The sequence below is a fragment of the Cololabis saira genome, chromosome 4, assembly GCF_033807715.1.
Source record: "Cololabis saira isolate AMF1-May2022 chromosome 4, fColSai1.1, whole genome shotgun sequence".
NCBI lineage: Eukaryota > Metazoa > Chordata > Actinopteri > Beloniformes > Belonidae > Cololabis > Cololabis saira.
In genome coordinates, this window is record NC_084590.1 from 1101672 (window position 1) to 1124414 (window position 22743).

Below are 22743 nucleotides of genomic sequence, written 5' to 3' on the forward strand. Positions count from 1 at the left end.
TAAAACAACAAACGAACAAACGAACAAACAAAACATCAACACTGAGAATGGCCTTGCCGGTAGGGGAGTTTTACAATGGCCGAGAAGGGTTAGGGTTAGGGTTAGGGTGACAAATTTTCAGTTTGCAAAGAGTGTGCAAAGAAGATACCCCGAGGAGGAATGTTACAAAAGAATTTCAACACAACGAAGCTGATAAGCCATTTGAAAGTTTTTCACACGAACGAGTATATGGAGTTTTCAAAGTTGGCTGCTGCTAAGGCAGAGAAAGAGAAGTAGCAACTACCTGTGTGACATGCTGGTGAATCTTGTCTGTGGTCATGCATATGAACTCCCAACCCAGTCTCACATAAAAACATACCCTGCCTACGTTGGTCCAAAGTGCAAAAATGTAGAGGGGTTACAATAATAGCCCTTGAATTGTTACATTGTTACATTTTTTCTGCCTATTAGTTCTGCGTCTAAGTCACGTGACCTTCAAGATTCTGGCTGTGACACCAAAAAACATGGCGGACATTTCTCATTATTAATGAGTGCGGTCCAGTTTGACATTATTGTCAGTCTATGAGAAAAACATTTAATTTTATTAAAATCGAAAAATAATATTTATAGGCTAAAAAAATAAGCGTCATTAAAGTAGCCGGCTGGACCTAATCGAGTAGTCGGCTATATGGCCGGCAGCTGGCACTTGTGGAAAGCCCTGCTTTAAGGAACGGACCAGAATTATGCATGGAATGGTGAATAAACGTAAAACACAGAGCTACGTACGTCTCCCGTCTGGATCCTTACCGACTGCCTAAGCAAGGCATGTTACATGGTGTCAGAAGAGTGCTGAATCCCGTCTCGGAGGGTCGCTCGGAAGAAGTTGTCCGGCGAAATAAATAAATAAATAACCGCAAACCGTGAGTCCCGGTCGGCTCGAAGCTAAGCTAATGCTAGCCTGCGGTTGTTGTTGTGTTGTAGTTTTATTCTCTCTGGTCACGCTTGCTCCCACCGGTACAGGGGATGCAGATGTTTACTGCCTATGGTCATGCAACTTGCCGCGGCATGTCATGCGCATGATCAATTAATGCAGACAGCGCGGTGCCAGGAAAGCGGGTTGTGATTGGTTGTCGTGCACTTTGCTGCAGCATGTTTTGCACGTGATCGAGAAAGTATACCCACAGCTGATCACCTTGATCGAACTTAATTTGATCGCGATCACAAATCGAGATCGTATAATCGCCCAGCCCTACTTCATGTCCTCTTAAACTTCCATGAGTTTTTGAATTTTCTAGATATCTTAAAAGGTAGCAGTTATGGATGTGAGAAGTACTTTGCCAAATCCTGTTGGCAATAACAGGATGGTCATAATGGGGTTTTAACTTGACCTAACTTTGTTTATTTGTTATAGTCTTATGAACAACAAAGATTGTTCATCACACAAGTTAAATAAAACGCATATTTTTGACTGAAAAAATAATTTCATTGTGTAATGACTAAATAAAATGGTTCAAGTTATTGTGCAATTCATTACTAAATTACTGTATTTTTTATACCATAAGGTGCACTTAAAATCCTTAAATTTTCCTAAGAATCGTCAGTCCGCCTTATAATCTTATGTATAATTTTTTTGTGCTTACTGACATCGGACCAATTTTATGTGGTAAACTGCGCTCAAAAATCTGTCAAAATGTCTTAGGCCCTGTCCCAATACTCCCACTACCCCTCGTTTTCTTCCCTACCCCTAAATTTTGCGCGTTCCCGTGGGGGTAGTGGTGTCCCAATTCCTCTTTTCACCTAGAAGTAGTGACGAAAAGTAGTGTAGTTGCTATGAATCTCTGCCTACGGACGTAGGGATTTCCGATCCTCAATAGCGGATCTAGGGACAAAAACATTTCCCAGAATGCTTTTCGTCGTCATTTGCGGACTGAATCCAAAAAAAAAATGGCGGACATTTCTTATTTAGGGCTAGTGAAAGAAAGTAGGGGGAGTATTGCCACTTTATCAAGTTTTAATATTTTTTCAGGCGTAAAAGTAACCGTTAAGATCTCCAACCTGGGCTCAGTTTATCCAAATAACGCCTGTTAAAAAAATTTGACCCGATGTTTTCGGAGATGATAATGATGATTTCGGAGCAGCAGCAGCCGGAGTACAGACGTGATCGCCCTGCACCGTCGTCTCGGGGGAGAAACCTGCAGCTCTGTTGAGAATTACCGCTGGCTGAAATAAATCATTTAGGAAGATAAATGTTAGTTTAATAGATGAAATCTAACAGTTGTAGCTACGCCTGTTAAGAAATTTGCTCCAAAAAGTTCGAGATTTCTGCCTGCCGGCTCCGGAGCTGATTTATGGTTCCGCGTTAAATCGACGCAGAGCCTACGGCGTAGGGTACGGCGTACGGCGCGCATCGACGCAGAGCCTACGGCGTACGTTACCTAAACTACGTAGGCTCTGCGCTGGTGTAACGCGGAACCATATTTATTATATTTATTCTGGCGAGGTTTGGAAAAGACTTCGCAACAACGGGCAAGCGAGGTATTATATACATTCACTGAGTGAATATTATGAAAGTAAAATATATATTTCTTGCTAGAAATGTAATCAAAACGCATGTTATGCAGAAACTAACTCAAAATATTGATTTTATTCACTAAAAAATAAGAAATGTCCGCCATGTTTTTTTTTTTTTGGATTCAGTCCGCAAATGACGACAAAAAGCATTTTGGGAGATTTTTCTGTCACTAGATCAGCTAGTCAGCATCGTAAAACACTTGCTCCGTAGGGACAGATTCATAGCCACTACATTACTTTTCTTCACTAGCCCTAGGTGGAAACAGGAATTGGGACACCACTACCCTCACGTGAACGCGCAAAATTTAGGGGTAGGGATGAAAACAAGGGGTAGTGGGAGTATTAGGACAGGCCCTTAGTGCGACTTTGGTCGCGACTTTGGTAGCGACAAAGCCGTTCTGCTTGATTTATTGTTGGATAGTTCCCAACTGATATAGGGACGTTGTATTAAAGTCTGTCCTTAGTTGAATACGGGTTGCAACATCAAACAAGGTTACATAACTAATTATGTAGTGCTGGCAAGTAGGGCTGCAACAACGAATCGATAAAATCGATAAAAATCGATTATTAAAAGCGTTGGCAACGAATTCCATTATCGATTCGTTGTGTTGCGCGATTATTACACTCACTAAAGCCTGATTTATGGTTCCGCGTTAAATCGACGGCGTATCCTAGGGTACGTGGCGACGCACACCGCCGCGTACCCTACGCCGTAGGCTCTGCCTTGGTGTGACGCGGAACCATAAATCAGCCTTAAGTCGCAGAGCTGAAGTTGAGGTATTTCGCCCAGACTACATTTAATGCGGCACAGCACGCTGGCGCCGCATTAAAGGAAGAAGAAAGAGGCAGCGGATTTGTTTGGTTTTAGTAACATGCACAGGCAATGTGTCTGCAATTGCAACCCAGTCTCACATAAAAACGTACCCTGCCTATGTTGGTCCAAAGTGCAAAAACGTAGAGGGGTTACAATATTAGCCCTTGAAATGTATAACTGTTACATTTTTCTGCCTATTCATTTTGCGTCCAAGTCTTTAGAGTAACTAAACTAAGTAGGGATGCTGTTATAATAATAATAAATAATTATAAATAATTTGAATTAATTATTAATTATATATCAGACTTAACCTCCATAAATTAATTAATAATTTATATTAATCATAATATTAATATTTAGTATAATAATAAATACACCTGTAGCACAAACCAGTGTTTATAGCAAACATTCAGAGACATTATCAGACAATGATTAATGACAGTTTTGGCAGTTTTGGGCTTTATATGCAAGTAATAAAATTTTAAATTGAATTCTGAATTTTACAGGTAGCCAATGGAGCGACGCTAACACTGGAGAGACGTGGTCTCTCCTGCTGATTCCTGTCAGTACTCGTGCTGCTGCATTCTGGATCAGCTGGAGCCTATTCAGCAAATTACTTGGACATCCTGCTAACAACACATTACAGTAATCCAGTCTAGAAGATACAAACGCATGAACTAGTTTTTCTGCATCCCTCTGCGAGAGGATTTTCCTAATTTTTGCAATATTACGGAGATGGAAAAACGCTATTTTCCAAACCTGATTAACATATGGTTTAAACGACAAATCCTGATCGAAAACAACACCAAGGTTTCTCACAGTTGCACTGGAAGCCATCGCAACACCATCTAATCCCTTCCTAAGATGCTCTGGACCAAGACCAATAGTTCGGCTTTTTGTCCAGCACTTTAAAAGCTGAGGGAAGTTAGGAAACCAGGTTGCCAGATTGGTTTCCCCGTGGCCCTTTTTCACGCATATAGCAGTGCGTCGTTGACTAAGTACAGGCGGAGTCGTCAAGTAATGCGTGAAAAACGCTGACAATAGCAAACATGGCAACCACTAATATTTAGTTTTTTTAGCCACTTACCCAAAAACACGGTCCGATTAATTTTCCATGGATGATTGCAATTACTGTAGAAACAGTATATAATTTATCTAGACTTGAGGTCTTGAATGTGTTAACAAACCACATCTGGCATATCACATTGAGTAGCCTAACTATACTTTTGAATCTAAACTTCATCAGTCCGACCATCTCTTCTTCTTAGATTTTTAGATTTAGATTCATTTATTTGCACAGTTAAACATTACACAAATAAAAGTACCAACTTTAAAAATTTAAAGTGCAGGAAGAGGCGAAAACTCAAAGAGCTTATCAGGTGCCTCCACCTATAGTTAACATAAAATTTAATATCATACTTATAAAAACAAAATATACAAATTATCAGTTAGAAATCTATAGATGATAGAAAATTTAAGGAAAATTACAAAGAATATACACAAAAGAAAAATGTTCGGATAAATGAAAAATTAGTACAATTTAATAATTAAGAAACAAACAAAAAAATAAACGACTAAATAACAAACCAGATGAACAAAAAAATAATAATTTCAAGGAGATTACACAAGACGGTAAAATTTTTCAGCACATCCATTACTTATGCCAGAGCAGTTCCATTCACAACACAAAATGTAAGTGGTGTTTCAGACATCCTTTAAAACCTTGTACAGAGAAGCATTTTTTTGCTAAATGGGAATATGTATTCCATAGTTTGACCCCCCTGTACCGTATTGCATATTTACCCCTGGTTGTAACATGTTTATTAAGTAGACCGTTTCTTACCGGTTTCTTACCGGTTTCTTACCCAAAACCGCTTCGACAAGCTCATCACATACCTGAAGTCACAAGAAGCCATCTATGAGCAGCTAGATCAGCTAAAAGATTTTGTCGAACCCACTAGAGAGAGGATAAAGTTTAGTACGCCAGAACAAAGACGACCAAGTCCAGCAGTGAAACAGAAGGCTGCATACTTTGTGGTGACCCAAAGCACAGAAAGAGACTGTACTTCTGCAGGAAGTTCAGGACCAACCTGAAGCCATCGGAGAGAAGGTACGCAGCACAACAACTTGGTGCCTGCAAAAGATGCCGCGAACACCCCCCCGGCGAAGACTGCAGAAAACAATCTATCTGTGTGGAAATCCGGTTTGCAAAGGCCAACACCACTACCTTCTCTGTCCAGTTGCCAGGCCTCAGCCCCAAAGAACGTCCAAGTACGGTCCAGTGAGAGCTGAGGGTAAAAGATGGTCGGACTGATGAAGTTTAGATTCAAAAGTATAGTTAGGCTACTCAATGTGATATGCCAGATGTGGTTTGTTAACACATTCAAGACCTCAAGTCTAGATAAATTATATACTGTTTCTACAGTAATTGCAATCATCCATGGAAAATTAATCGGACCGTGTTTTTGGGTAAGTGGCTAAAAAAACTAAATATTAGTGGTTGCCATGTTTGCTATTGTCAGCGTTTTTCACGCATTACTTGACGACTCCGCCTGTACTTAGTCAACGACGCACTGCTATATGCGTGAAAAACGGCCACGGGGAAACCAATCTGGCAACCTGGTTTCCTAACTTCCCTCAGCTTTTAAAGCGCTGGACAAAAAGCCGAACTATTGCAGTATTGTAGAAAAATACAACTTTTTCAGCTTGTGACTTTTTTTTGTTTTTTTTTATGCCAAAGTTTGTTTACTTTATACTGCACAGTTTAGCTCCCCCAAAATACTTTCTCAATTGCAGACACCAGAACAGTGGAGTGCCATCCCTTCAAATATTTGATGTTGATGTTAAGAAATGGTTGAAAGACAGTCACATTACTTATGTTGTCATTCATCATTGTCTGATAATGTCTCTGAATGTTTGCTATAAACACTGGTTTGTGCTACAGGTGTATTTATTATTATACTAAATATTAATATTATGATTAATATAAATTATTCATTAATTTCTGGAGGTTAAGTCTGATAATTAATAATTAATTCAAATTATTTATAATTATTTATTATTATTATAACAGCCTCCCTACTTAGTTTAATTACTCTAAACTTAACTATCTTAAATATTAACCGGCACACGATCGGGGGCATCTGTCACGTGTCCAGGATCCCCCTTGTCACTATGACGTCCCAGAGGGATTATTTTAATTTTTTCATTCATTTGTCTGGCTGTATCTTTTATTTTGGCGGGCCGAAAGTCAGACTTTTGGAATGCAAGAAAATCCGGTTGGTTTTCAAAATAAAACTGCTTTCTGTGGGTTCGACTCGCTCTGCTATCAAAATCTGGTTTGGGGGGGGAATCCCCGCCTGCATACGTGGCCGTGTATGTATCAACGCCACGTATCCCAGCACCAAAATGTTGCAATTTCAAATTATTATTCTGGCGAGATCTGAAAATAATTCCCAACAAGGAAGCATCAAAATATTGATTTTTTTCACAGCACCGTCCAACAACCAAAATGTTACTTTTTCACATTTTTAAAACGTTACCCTTTTACATTATTCTGACGAGATCTGAAAAAACGTTGCAACCACGAGCAAGCAAGTGATTATGTAAATTCACTGAGTGAATATTATGAAAGTAAAATATATATATTTCTATGCAGAAACTAGCTCAAAATATTGATTTCTTTCACTCAAAAATGAAAAATGTCCACCATGTTTGTTGCTGTCACGGCCAGAATCTTAAAAGTCACGTGACTTGGACGCAAAATGAATAGGCAGAAAAATGTAACAGTTATACATTTCAAGGGCTAATATTGTAACCCCTCTACGTTTTTGTACTTTGGATCAACGTAGGCAGGGTATGTTTTTATGTGAGACTGGGTTGCTGCAATGGCCCAGACGGGAGACACATGTAGCTCAGTGCTTAACTTTTATTTTTAATCCACGCTATATTCTTGTGGTCCGTTCTCCTATATGTTCCCCCTCTAACCCAGTACATACATAGGTTCCTCTAAACATCTGTTCCCGCTACAGTTAGAGTTTTCTTACAGTTAAAATAAAAGGCAGAAAATGTCAGAAAAATAAAAACATAATAAAGCTAGCTGGGTAGTTTTCAATTTTAGCTCTGTAGTCATTCATGGATAAAACAAGCAGCACTGGTGTCTAATGTGCTCCAATAGAGCAGGAATCATAATTTTATTTTGAACACTGCCAAAACTCAAAATCTTATACTTTAACTTAAAACTTAACTAGAACTTAAAATTGGCTTGACACAAATGAAAGTTCAATTGAAACACATGGGGAAAACACCTAACCTTTTAAGTGATGTGTGTTATCAGGCATTTTTAGGTTAGAAATAAGAAAACTTCTTGGTAAGATCCTTAGTTTTTTGAGTGAAGGCAGTGAGAGAACAAATTGTAATGTTCAAACAAATCCTGTTTCTGATTTGTATTTTTCTTTATTTTTTATAATGTATTTATTGTTCTGACAGCTCAGGTCCCTTTTAAACAAAGTATACCTCTTTTGTGCTCTTTATTTCTATATATTTGGCAGATGTAAAGCATGCATGTGTATGTTTTCTGTATTAGTCCATTTAGTTTTTTTTTTTTAATCAATACTTTAAAAGCTCAGGGATGTTCAAGGAGCAACCTGTTTGTGAACTTTCTGAAGATGATCTGCACTGTGAATTTGCACTGTCAGTTCTGTTTTCGAATGGTTGGAATTTAATGCTTTTTAGTTTGTTTTTTTTTAATCCGATTCATCGATTAATCAAAAAAATAATCGACAGATTAATTGATTATTAAAATAATCGTTAGTTGCAGCCCTACTGGCAAGCAACCATCATCCCACATCTAGTCAATGTTACCTTATAATTAGACGTCAAGCCAACTTTAGGTTTTTACCGTAAACCCAATTTTCAAATTGATATCATAATCCAATTATAACCAAATGTTGTAATACAGCGTTGTTACAACCTCACAATAACTTTAGGTGTCTGCTATGGCTGGCAACAATAAACCAATCAGAGAACAGTACGTAGTACTATGCTTACCTCCGCCACTTTTTATTTGTGGATTTGTGACGGATGAATGATTTAAAATGTGAGTGTATTTTTCTGTATAAGTTACAACTGAACGATATTCTGAGTTATTGTGAATTAGTTGAATCATGTACGACTGTTTAGTTTCGCTTTATACACTCACCGACAACTTTAGTAGGTACACCTGTCCTCATTAATGCAAATTTCTAATCAGCCAATCACATGGCAGCAACTCAATGTTTTAGGCATGTAGACATGGTCAAAACGATCTTCTGCAGTTCAAACCAGCATCAGAATGGGGAAGAAAAGGTGATTTAAGTGACTTTGAACGTGGCATGGTTGTTGGTGTCAGACGGGCTGGTCTGAGTATTTCAGAAACTGCTGATTTACTGGGATTTTCACGCACAACAATCTCAAGGGGTTTACGGTTTAATGGTCCATAAAAGAGAAAATATGAATGCCAGTTCTGAGGGCGCAAATGCCTTGTTGATGCCAGAGGTCGGAGGATAATGGCCAGACTGGTTCAAGCTAAAAGAAAAGCAACAGTAACAATAAGCAAAAATAACCACTGGTTACAACAGAGGCATGCAGAAGAGCATCTCTGAATGGACAACACGTCCAACCTTGAGGCGGATGGGCTACAGCAGCAGAACCACACCGGTTGCCACTCTAAGAACAGGAAACTGAGGCTAAGATTTGCACAAGCTCAGCAAAATTGGACAACAGAAGATTGGAAAGACGTTGCCGGGTCTGATGATTTTCAATTTCTGCTGCGACATTCGGATGGTAGGGTCAGAATTTGCCGTCAAGAACATGAAAGCATGGATCCATCCTGCCTTGTATCACTGGTTCAGGCTGGTGGTGGTGGGGTAACGGTGTGGGAGATCTGACTATCTGGCTGTCTACAACCTCTCAGGGGAATATTCCCAGTACCTTGTTGAATCTCTGCCACGAAGGATTAAGGCAGTTCTGAAGGTAAAAGGGGGTAAAATTTGTACATTAAACAGTGAGAAAGGTTAGTCATCATAAGTGGAAATTACTCAAAATAGTGGCAGATTTTCAGATGAGACCATGTAAATCTCAAAGGAATACAAAAAACCCTAAAGCTACAACTCAGCCCCTACAAGACTCACAGAGCATACTAAATGTTAAAGTCCATGACAGTGCAATTAGAAAGAGACTGAACAAGTATGTTTTCGAAATGTGATTTCCAAATTCATTCTCTGAGTCCTTGTGCTTTTCTCTGCTGCTTTACACATAATAAACAATTTGATTAAGGTTATGAAAACACCATGGCAGTTATCAAAACACACAGTAATAGCATATCACATTAATATACTGTATGACAATAGCATACTTTTTATTTTTCACATCATGGGTGCGAAAAAAGTAGGAGGGGAAGTTAGATATCATATATTTTGAGCCTATTTTCCAAGATAATCAGCCATGTATGAACATGCCAGACAGGGAATTTGACTTGTTTCGCTCACTGTAAATAGACAAATGGATCTTATTAATATATATATACATTTATATATATATATATATATATATATATATATATATATATATATATATAATTTATTTTTTTTATGTAAAAGGTGCAGCAGTATGAGGTAACTAAAGGCATCACTGAGAATTCACCCAGAAAAGGCTGCAAAGATATGCAATATTATGATATTCCCATGTTTAAATAAAGTCCTGCCTCAACAATTCCAATGATTACTCACTTTTAATTCTGCCTTTGAGTTTTGCTGTAGACCTCCTTTATACTATCTAGTTCCACTAGTGCATATCAAAACACTGGTGGGTCAAGGTGGGTTAGACAGACAATCTGAATTGCATTGTGGAAAACAACATTGAAAGTCAAAGGTTTTAAATTGTATTATTGCTTTAACATTCTCCAATTTATATAATGTTGGAATAACATTCCTTACATGAATCTGTATTGCAATCCTTTTATTCAGAGTTCTCTTGTAAATGCTATAGCAGCATTTCATATTTGAAATGCTGCATTTCATTTCATTCATATATCATTTCATATCCAGATGTTAGATCCCAAAAGAACATACTTTATATAAAAATTGGCAAAGCCCATGTGATATCAACTCCAGGTTCATAAACCAGTATTCTGAATATATTTAGTTGAGAATTTCGGTAGTAACTATTTGGAATTTTTCAGAAACCACCTACCAAGAGAGGGGTAAATAGATTAAGAAACCCCAATGTACGTTGCTATGCCCATACTGTAGCAATATTTTACTCTTCAGCCAATGAGTAGTAAGGCCATAATTATATATACATTGCTTTATCATATTTTTTACTCTAAATTACATCATAATTCCTAAAATGATCATCATACTCTTGTGAGAAATAATTTCTATTAGTGACAGGGACTAAACTCACCAAATAAAAGTTTAAAGAGAAAAAGTGAGAGATGGGTTCCATTTGTCATAATTATTGGGGAGGAGCTCTGCACTTCAGGCTTCAAACACAAGGCTTCACTTCTCAAACCCAGAAGCAATGACCATCCTGTGTGTGTGTGTGTATATATATATATATATATATATATATAAAATTGTGGGCAACTGTGGCATAAACCTTTTGGCATTTTCATCCTTCTAATGCTGCTGGCCGGCATGTTAAAAATATGGATCAGAGAAAAGTGGGTCCACCAAAGTGAGAAAAAGGGGTGTTTGGGAAATCCAAGGATTGCTTATCTGTGCAGTGTCTTTATCACTCCACCTTATCATCCATCAATCTTCTCTTTTTTACACACCCTCACACTCATACGATTAGGGTCAGACTGGACCAACAAAACCGTATCTGGTTACAGACTTTCATTTCTTGCTCATAATCCACTATAGTGTTGATAAAATTTCTATTCAAGACATCAAGCGTGTGTTTTCTTCATGCATCTGCGTTCCTTTCTGCTTCATATACACACACTTTTTCTGTGTCACAGCTCCTTAAGCATGATAATACATTTTTGTGAATGCGCCTGCAAAAACACACACACTCACACACTCAGTGGACATCTAGCATATGGCTAATGGATTGGATCTTGTGGGTACCATTGTAGAAAGAGGTATGTGTGATAAATGGCTATTTACCCAACATGACAGAGTTTAATATATGAGTTATACTAATTCTGCTGAAACTCACACCCACCCTATACAGACACACACACGCGTCTTCTTTCTCACACACACTTCATATCCACCCTTAACTGCATCAACAGCACATCTCTGCAGATGCATAGAGGTTTTTTGTTTTATTCTTGTTTGTGTCTTATACCTTGACATAACCATTTACAACTCCGTCCAATATTATAAGCCCTTAGCTTTGACTCAACTTTCATCTTTCAGTTTTTGCCAGAAAGATGCTTGATGATGGTCTATGTTGAACTTTCAGCAGTCATGGGTATTGTGTGTTTCTCTGTTGATTAAGAGGGTTATGAATAAAGATTCCAGAGGTCTGTGTGGCTTGTTTCACATCACTTGTACAAAGACTCAGATGGACTACATTTTTCTGAAGATAAATGTCAGCAGTCACATGAAATTCAGTTCTGGATCATTGGCTCAATTAGCAACTTTAATTTAGGACAAATTTGTTTCCAGAATGAATCTAATTCCTTGAATGAGTACATCAAATGTTGATTAAGAATAAATGTTATTTCATCAGTATGAGGTGAACTGCATTATCACGACAGACCCTAAGAGCTATAAGTTAACACATAAACAGATCAAAAACTGTTCCTCGTCATCTGTCTGGCAGATCTGTAGCTGGGGATGAGAAGCACCTGCAGGAAACACTGTCTGTGAACAAAGCAAAAAAAAAAGCTGTTCATTGTACCACTACATATTAAAGACACAAAAGCCACTTTTGCACTAGTATCGCTTCTCCTCGGTTCTACCCGCCACGGCCCCATTTTGCGCTTTCGCACTAGGGCTGAGACGGGTAGAGCCGCTCCAAGTCGATACTTTTTTCTGTAACCATTTCAGCGAGGTTCTATAGCAGGCTGAGCCGGGACTATTTCTGAGGTCACCACCCTCCTCGCCACCGATTGGTCGGGTCAGACGTTTGAATCAGGAAGCGGGAGTCAGAGCGAGAGCGACCCGCGGCGATTTAATTATAAAGCGCTAAACGTCTGTTTGGTGATCCAACTCTGAGGTGCAGATGTTCATAAACCTGGTGACTGACAAGAGAATTAAAAAAGGGATGTAGACGGGCTGTTTTTTTCTCAGCCACTCGCGGCTCCAGCTGATTTCTCATCAGCGCCGACATGAACAAAGCGGTTGCGCAATCGAGTACGTCACAGCAGCTTCACCCCAACCCCACCACTTCTCCCCTGGCAGTGCGAAAACACACAGGGACAAACGGGAAGAGCCGCGACGAGCCGCGCGGAGCCGAGCCGGGCTAAGGTGGTACTAATGCAAAAGCGCCAATATACTGAGTGTGCAAATAATTATTTCCCATTAAATTAAAAGTAATGCAAAATGAATGCACCTACTATCACTTGTAATACCTGTAATGCCCTCAAATGAATTCCCTCTCCGGAAACAATCTTTGTTTACAATTCACTTTGAAACAATACAAATTTCTTCTTTTGAAATCATCCTACCCATGTGCATTTTGACTGTGCAAACATCTAACACAAATTAGTTAACGCATGTCATTTGGTGGTTGTCAAGAAGAAGGGCATTTAAGAACTTTCCACTCACTTATATCCACTTCTGTGAGTTGTGTCAGCTCAAAGCCCTCCATAAATGAGGTTATTATCCTGTAATCAATCCTGTTACAGATCCTCCCTGAAAAGCAGGACAGTTCTCTGAGGGGTTGAGAAAGGAGCCAGCCCCCCGGAGCCTTATCACCGGCCGCCAGAGGCTGCAGCAGAGGGCCATGCATTTGCAAGGGCTACACATTTGGACACACAGCTCTAGACTCCTGGGATTCTCTTTAGACTTGGACCCGAGAAGAACCTCTTCTGTGAAGTTCTGTTAGAGAGTATTTTAAATGCTACAGTATATGTGATAACCTACATCTCATAGAGAACTATTTATGAATGCAGTTAATTTCTCTTTATGTTCATTTATTAGGGCAGAATAGTCTTTCTAAATAACAATTAGCGTGAATAGCTCACTCAATCAATTCCCACACCTTTCACAGGCAAGGTCATATTTTTTTCAAGCTTTCTGAGTCGCCAGATTGATTTCTTGACTTTATAAGTATAGACTAACAGATTCAAGGTTTACACGTTTTTTCCAGATATAATCACTTTGCAAAAAAAAAAAAAAAAACTGTTGTGATTTTAATTGAGAATAGAAGAAGACATTGCGCTTTTCTCCTAGATTGGAGGTGGTGGAGCCGCAGAGGTGTCCACTCTCAACTTTTAACTGGTTGTGCATTAAGATGCAATTGTTTCTATTTCCCAAACACGAATATGCCTTATTGCTTGGTTTTACCTATGCGAAATCATGCGGAGATCACGTCGCTACACAGAATCCTCAAGAACAGGTGGAAGAGGTTGTGCAAAAAGCTGTGCAATTAAATCATTTACATGAATGAAATTTACAAAGTGCGTCAATCAGTCATTTTCTCCCCGAAAAACCGGATCCACATATGCAGTTTTATTGATTACCGAAACTTATGGCTCCGTGCATTGAGAACGGAGAGATCCGTGCGAGCCAGCCGAGGATGAGTCTGAGCTCAACTCTGCCTTCTTCCACTTTTAACAGAGTTTTCCGTTATTTAAAGTTTTGCCTGCTATAGTTTGCTGCAACATAACCGCAAGTCGACGGAGGAGACGCCTGCACGCGTCTGTAGCCGCAGCCGAGTGACGAAAACTTGTGTAAAAAAGAGCTTACCTGTGGTGTTTGGTTCCTAAATCCCCGGTGAGGATGTAGAACTGACGGCTGTTTGGATGAGAGTGAACGAGGGAGATCCAGACCGCTCAGAGCCCCCGCCCACTCCGCGGGTCGGAACAGATGGGGATGTGCGTGGCTTTCTGCGGCGGCTGCAGCTGACAGTCCCCGGTACGGAGGAGAGACCAGAGGGAGGGAGAGGAGGAGAGAGGAGAGGATAGAGGAGAGGAGGAGAGACCAGAGGGAGGGAGAGGAGGAGAGAGGAGAGGAGGAGAGAGGAGAGGAGAGGAGAGGAGGAGAGACCAGAGGGAGGGAGAGGAGGAGAGAAGAGAGGAGGAGAGAGGAGAGGATAGAGGAGAGGAGGAGAGACCAGAGGGGGGAGAGGAGGAGAGAGGAGAGGAGGAGAGAGGAGAGGAGGGGGCAATACTTGGATGGGGAAAAAGTAACACGTACACACGCGTACACATACTGTACCACTGGCTCCAACTCATATTCAAATGTATCCACTTTAGTTATCCATCTTACTTAAAACAATATTTGATTCCATATACATCCTCATATTCTCTCAGAAACTCTCAGCAACCCTTCTTTTTCATTCCTTTGACGTTTAAAGAAATTGGCAGACGTGCTTTTAAGTTTAAAGCCCCATCAGATTGGAACAACCTACCCATATTTTTTTTTATTTGATTTATTAAATTTTTGTACATGTAAAAAAAAGAAACAACACTCCATGAGAAGTTTAAGAAAACAAAACAACAAAACAAAGAATTTCATCCTTTAAAACTTGCTGTCTTGATTTACATGTGCCAAAAAAGGAGTAGGAAGAAGTGTAAACTTATTTAGTCCTACCCCCATTCACTGATCATTTAACCTGTATTTATAAATATTCACACACTGTACTCACACTGCTAAATAACAGTATTATTATTATTATTATTATTATCAATATGAGAAAAATTAATTCATTACTTCTCTTTAAAACCTCACTATTTTCCAACCTCAATAAACCAGTTGCCTCTAGTGGTATTGCCATCTCATTTTATTCAATTTATATATAATGTATCTATGTCTTCATATATTGTATAATAATGATGATGACAATGACTATTATTATTAATATTGTTGTTCTTGTTGTTATTACTGAGTTATATGCAGTGTTTACTTGTGTTCTTCAGGTGTGTAGGTCATGGGGACTGGTGTGTGAGTGGGTTTGTGTGTGAGAGCCTTATGTATTATGTATTATGCATGTTGTATGTGACTGTTTTGTACTGTGTTATATGTTTTATGTTGGACCTCCTCGAAAACGCGATGATTCCTCTCAAAGGGCTATCCATTAATAAAATGTATATCCTTTATATCCTAGTGCTACACACTCAATCTCAAATGGATATTTTATTCGTAATTTACTTTCCTGAAGCCTAATCATTTTTTCTAATAACTTCCATTATGTTATTAAATGAATGAAAAGTTGCATTTAGTTTTAATATCTTCAGGTAATATAAGCTTTGTGTAGTATTGAAGTATTGAACTGATTCATGCAATCACGTACAGCGTCATCCTCGTCAAAATCTTTTTGATTTTGGGCCAAATACAACCAACCGCAGACATTTTGTGCAGTCTGCCCTTCACAGTACATGGGCACATTCCCAATAACCTTAATTGCATTTCAAGTTTCTCTCCTATTTTATCAATGCACATTTGACTTAAATTATTCACAGTCCCACCAGCTCAGTTAGAGAACTTCAACTAATTTCTAAATAAGTCTGTTTCACAGATTGGATCGCAGCGTTTTGCCCTGCGACCAGATCACAAAATCTATTCTAATAAATCTTGTGGTCTAAACAAGCACTAAACATTAGTTATAAAAACATTAATCTCCATGTAGTCTGGAAGTCACTTGAACCAATCTAATCAAACCAAAAGGATGACTAATATTATGAAAATCATTACTGTTGCTTTGAGAGAAGGAAAAAGCTCATGAGACCGCTGCTTGGTTTTGGAGACTAAGATCACAACTCCGTCCAGAGCTTTCACAATTGTACATTTAGACGTTTTTGCTAATAAAAAAAAGAGACGAAAAAAAAGTTGATGTCCTTAAGAGGACTATGAATATACTAAAATAACTCCACCAACAGCTCAGCTCTCCAGTTGATGATGCTATCCGTCCGTATACGTTTGATTACTGCCAATAAAAAAGTATTATACAGTATTTAGCTGTACATATAGCAGTTATATTGAAAACACCAGTCTCTGAATGGTATATGCAAATGCAGCAGGCGGGTGGGCGGCCCCTCTACTAAAATGTAGAACTAGCTCAACATTAAAGAGGGACAAGAAGAAAACACACTGAGAGACAGAGAGAATATTTTATAATTAAGTTACAAAGCTCAGCTGTTTTCTGGTTAAATATGAAGCAGCTTCTCATAAAAAATGTAGACTGCAGACATATATTTCTCTGATATTGTTGATAGGACACTGCAGTGTCTCCAGAAATACCGAATCCACTTCTGTTGTCATTTGGATAAAACATGAAGAGTTACACAATCTGATTTAAGTGCTATCAGCCATATGTAAACCATGCCATGTTTGCTTTCATAGCAAGAACCAGGCAACGCCTCCTCCTTGATCTTGATTGCTTTTCATCCGTGTACTGACTTCTCCTCACAGCTTTCTAGCTTCTCATTTTGTCTCCTCACAATGCATGCAACAATTTTTGTAAAGCCTCATCTAACAAGGGGTCAAGACTAGGGGTGGGCGATATGACCTAAAATGAATATCACGGTATTTTTCATCTTTTGAACGGTGACGGTATAATATCACAGTATTTTTTGGTACGTTTTGGGAGGAGTAGCCTGTCCTGTCCCTTTATGTGAATAAGGTTAATATTTTTATAATATAATAAGTAAATGGTAGGTATCCTTATCAAAAAGAGACATGGGAGAGTATTATGCATTCTCAACATATTTATTTGGCAAAAAACCTAAAGATCTTACTTAACAGTGTACAACAAAACAAAAATTAGCAGTTTAGTAAGACAAGAACAGTGTAATAATGTGTACTTTTACTCCGTGTACAGCTCTGGCAGACACTTCTGGCTAAAAGATTTCCGACCAGGCAGCTGGTATCTTGAGTCCAGAGTGTGAACCACATGTCTGAAGTCATCTCTCTCCATGGTTTGAATGGGCACCATGTCCTTTGCGATATATAGTGTCTGTCTGTCGTTGTTTTTGTGGGGGTTACGTTCCAAAAAGAACCCGTGATAAGTGATATCCGCATAGTTGCAACTCTTTTTTTTTTTTACAATTATTATACAAAGCTTCAAATTGCGGAGATCAGCACCGCCTCGCACGTATTTCACTGCTCTTCTGAGCCGCTGCATCCCGACTCGCGCTTTTTCTTCTAAAGCCTGCGGTACAGGTGTGTTTTTTCGAGAGAAGAACATGGTTATGGGTATTTTTTTGTCACTCTTTTTTTCTTCTGGGCAAAAAGATTCTTATAAACCGACATTCATTAATTTTTTCTCCATCTTGAAGTCGGGGATTCGTATTCCGGCAGGTTTAAACAGCGCTCTGCGCTCCGCTGCCGTCAAAGACCCGCCCTGCTCTACTTCTGATTGGCTAGTGTTAGTTTGGTTGAGCCAGAGCTGCTTTCCTCTCATTCCATTGGTAGACGAACTCGGTTGACTCAAACTTTTTTTTTCTCTCAAACTTTTTTTTTTTCACGCTGAGAAAAAAAACTCCGTACGCCGGAGATCCGGCACGGTGCCGGTGTTGTGCCGGATTCAGCAACCCTGCCGTGAAAAGCACCCCCTCGTCGTACACACTGTTTAGCGTCCAGTTTTGTGTTAATGATTCATGTTTAAATGCGCTCATGGATTCCACAATAGTCATACTTTCCCACAATCACAGTCACACATAACAAAAATCGGGTAAATGGTTATTGATGTCATTAATTAATAGCCTGCTTACTGTGTTGTCTTCCATAATATTTGTAAACATATATAATATAAACTCCTAAGTATGTGTTTGTGTGAGTGTGTATATATAAATATATTGAAGTGTCAGTGTGTTGTTTTTTTTCTTGGTCTACTTATCATTGAATATAAACTCCTAAGTATGTGTTCATGTGAGTGTGTGGAATGAGAATATAATTTTTGTCATTGTGTGTACGACGAGGGGGTGTTTTTCACGGCAGGGGTGCTGAATCCGGCACAACACCGGAATACTTTAAGCCCTGTATTTCTTACTAATCTTGTCATAAGGTGTAGCAGCAGTAAACGATGCCTGCAGTGAAAGCTGTGTAGTCTTGGGACCGCTGCTCCGCTGGTGCTGCTCAGCAGCACCAGCAGAGCAGCGGTCCCAGTGGGACCAGCTGCTGGTCCCACTTGCGCTCGTTTTGGCCCGGGTTGCCTCTTCATATTCACGGGCGTGCGTGTTTTTTAAGTGATGAAACGGGTTGCTTGTGTTTCCACCTCTTGCTGTCACAACACGGCGGCAAACCTTGCATATCACCGAAGTTTGCTCCGTGTCGGATGATTTAAAACCGAACCAGTTCCAAATAACGGAGGTGCCTCCTCTTTTTGGAACGAGAGTTTCCTCTCCAACGGCCTCGGTCTCCATTCCACTCATCTCTTTTCAGATAATATGCTACAAGCCCGATCATTTTTTTATGATGTTTCACCAGTCGTTTCTTTATTGATTGCCCAGGTTAAGTGCTCGTCACGCTAATTTAATGGCCACTCCCTTTTTACCAGCTGCAAAGCTGATACAAATATGTTTTATTTTTTTATTTGCAACAAGATATAGCCTATAGTATATAAGGACAGGTATTCAGACCACAGCTGAACGTTTGAAGAAAATTTAATGCCTTATTTAGGCTTATTATTTTATAATTGATTTATTACGGTTTTGACGGTATTGCAAAATCCATGTCGTGGCGCAGTGTCACACCGGTGATAACTATGACACCGGTGTACCGCCCACCCCTAGTCAAGACTGGTTCTTCCAAACCGCTTGAAAAGGATTATATTGTTTTGAAAGAAATATTACCAGACATACCAATGAATGTTTTAGCCTCATTAAAGCTGGGTCTACACACATGGGTTTCCCCTGACCTCCACTTTGCCTTTTTTGTTCTTTCCATTTTATTCAGGTTTTATACAACTTGATAATCTTGATAAAGCTACAACAACCATGGACTGTTATCATGACCACTGAGGTGTACTTTAAAGCGTAATACCTCTGATGATGAGTTTCAGTTTCAGGACATTTCTTCCTCAAGTTTTCCTCAACTCCAAAAATGTCACTGGCGATATTGTTAGAAAAAAACCCTTTTTTGAAGGTGATATCATTATAAATTGCATTCTCTCCAATCAATATCGCCAGTGTATAGTATTTGAAACTTCTAAACCATACATAAGAGATAAAATAAATGTTTATTTTATAGGTGAGATAAAGTTAAGCATTTTATTCTTATGCATCACATAAAAAGCCTGGCATGCTGCTTCTATCAGAAGTAAACATCAATAATAATTATAACAATAATAATGCATCATCTTTTTTATTGGCTTGAAGTTATTTTATGTATTTCATAACTTCACTGTTCACACTGTTTTAGTATATGTCAATTTATAGGCATTCATCACAGTAAATTTGATTGCATTAAACTGCAGATCATTCAGGCTTTGCAGGAAAAAAAGATTTTCATTTAGTTGAATTGCAGACAGCTTTGTGCAGCATGATCTACTCTTCTTAAAGATCTGATTTCCTCAGCTAATGTATGTTAATCCTGGGCCATTATGTCATACAATACTTTCCCCTCCACCTACGGAGCTTATTTCACAAACAGGCAATGATGATATGGAGAAATAAAGCAACCTAGGCACACAGGTCTGTAATTTAATTCAGTGAAGCAATATTTTGGGTTCAGCTGTTACTCTGGACACAAGCAGGACACTTGGCAACATTATGCCAAAACACTTGGGCTCTACAGACCATCAATCCTTCCATGTTCCTTTGATTATCCGAGGTGGGGTCGCGGGGGCAGCTGCCCCAGCAGGGAAGCCCAGACCTTCCTTTCCCCGGCCACCTCATCCAGCTCATCTGGGAGGATCCCAAGGCGCTTCCAGGACAGCTGAGAGACATATGGCACTTTTCCACTAGTAGGCTACCTACTCAGCACAGCTCGTCTCGCCTCCACTCGCCTTTCCCTCGTTTGTTTTTAGAAACCCAGATCAGAAGTAGGAGGTTGGAGCAAAGCTGTTGTGACGTATTTGATTGTGTGATCTAAACTAAGACAACAACACTAAAGCTGTAGAACCTGGAGGAGATGATAGATGTGCTGCTGGGTCTGTGGTTTGTGTTCGATATCAAGTTAAAAAATGAAAGTGAGAGAAGCTTCAAGCAGCAAGGTTGAAGCTTTTTTTTCGGCAAGTTTTTTTTCGGCGCTGCTGAAAAGTCAGCTGGAGCCGCGAGCAGCTATGAAGAGACAGAGCTCCTGGTGGATCTGGTAATTCCTTATCGCCCGTCTAGATCCCTTTTTAATTCTCTCCTCAGCACCAGGTTTATGAACATCTGCACCTCAGAGTTGGATCACCAAACAGACTTTTGTGCTGCCATTGCCTGTTGAATAAAATGAAGAAGGCGCCAGCTGCTCTTTCGCTGATGTCACATCCTGACTAAGACGTCTGACTCCAACCCCCCGACCAATCGGTGGCCTGTAGTGTGATGATGTCAGATACAGCCGACTCAGCCGCTTAGAACCTCGGCAGAATAGATACAGAAAAAGTATCAACTCGGCACCTCTCCACCCCTAGTGGAGAAGCGCAAAACCGGGGGCGTGGCGAGTTGAGTCGTGCTGAGTAGGTACTAGTGGAAAAGCGCCAATATTCCCTCCAGCATGTCCTGGGTGTTGCCTCCCAGTGGGACATGCCCAGAGACCTCACCAGGGAGGGGTCCAGGAAGCATCTAGACCCTGAATTGTAATAGGTAAGCCAGTCCGCGCGAGAGGGAGCAAGGGAACCCTGTGTAGCTGGGGGAATCCTGATGATGAACAGATGAGCTAAAGTCAGTGACAAAGAGAAGAAGAGTGTGTGTGGATGAGAGGAGTTTCAGTCGCTCAGCACTTTGATTCATTTTCATTTCACATTAGGGTGTCATTTACACACCACACCTGCTGCCACAGGACTCAGCCAAGGAGATCTATTGCCTTCTTAATGGAATGTACACAAAAACATACACAACACAAACATCACCACACATCAGACAAAAAAGAAAAAAAAAATATTCCTCTTGACAGGTAAGAGTCAGTCTGTAGTCGCTTACTCTATTTTTTAACATCTAAAACTATCCTTTTGACCAGGTTTACTTAATTAATCAAGGTCCCAATTAGGATCTCTCACCAAGGACGTTAAGTAAAAACATAATATTAAAAGAACACATAGGACAAAGTTATCTGATTTCAAAATAACATATGAGCCATAGTGACTACTGATAATTATTGCACCTTCCTTTCAGATGGCTCTAATATAAAAAAAGTCAGGTTTGAGCTTGCTCTAAGATGTAACCAAAATCCTGAAAATGTACTAGATCGGCTGTTTGCCCAAAAGGTCCCACAATTTTATGAAAAGAGACAAGAAGATACCGTCTTTAATTACTTTTTTTAATGGTCTGTTTTACACCTAAGCTTAACCCCACCCGATTTATCCTCCCCCTCCATCTTCCTCTCAGACAGACTAATGGGGATCTAGGAGCACCATTTATATTTGTTGCACCCCAACTGAGACCCTTCCTCAGCTGTCAGCTGCCAATTTTACCCCCTGGAGAAGTTAAAATAGATCTGTGTGTGTGTGTGTGTGTGTGTGTGTGTGTGTGTGTGTGTGTGTGTGTGTGTGTGTGTGTGTGTGTGTGTGTGTGTGTGTGTGTGTGTGTGTGTGTGTGTGTGTGTGTGTGTGTGTGTGTGTGTGTGTGTGTGTGTGTGTGTGTGTGTGTGTGTGTGTGTGTGTGTGTGTGTGTAGGCTGCACCATGGTGTGTCTGTTGGATTGAACATTTAGGCTGAGCTCAGACGGGTCCGAGACAAAATGAGGAGCAGTTGGGGGTCACCAGTCAGCATTTGATTGTTATATGTGTTACATATGTTATGTTATATGTGACATTTTTAGAAGTGTCGCAGCCATTTCTGATAGAAAAATGATACCTAGAATGCCAAATATCTAGAGTCGTCAGGCTGGGACCTTTTTGAGCTACAGCCAATGAGAGATAAATGTTAGAAACGGATTCTGGCAAAGCAAGGTAAATTTATTGAATGCAGTTTCAAATAGTTTGCAATGAAAAAGTTGTAACCGTTATATTTTATTTTATTTTTACAAACGTAAAGGACAATCTTACCTCTTACCAGACCATTTATCCCCATTTGGGGCTAAATGTGTACCCTTCTTCAGCACACCGTGATACAAGGAGCTTTGTCAACAACAGAGTTCT

The 22743-nt window shown here is 39.6% G+C and overlaps 1 protein-coding gene across 1 annotated transcript in view; it reads right to left on the bottom strand.

The window, feature by feature from the left end:
* LOC133442205 (endothelin-converting enzyme-like 1) overlaps positions 1-14331 on the bottom strand; it is a 164094-nt gene extending 149763 nt beyond the window's left edge. Inside the window, exon 1 of the mRNA XM_061720153.1 lies at positions 14269-14331. The gene's annotated coding sequence lies outside the window, so the exon portion shown is untranslated. The remainder of the gene's footprint in view (positions 1-14268) is intronic.
* Between the last annotated feature and the right edge of the window lie 8412 nt (positions 14332-22743).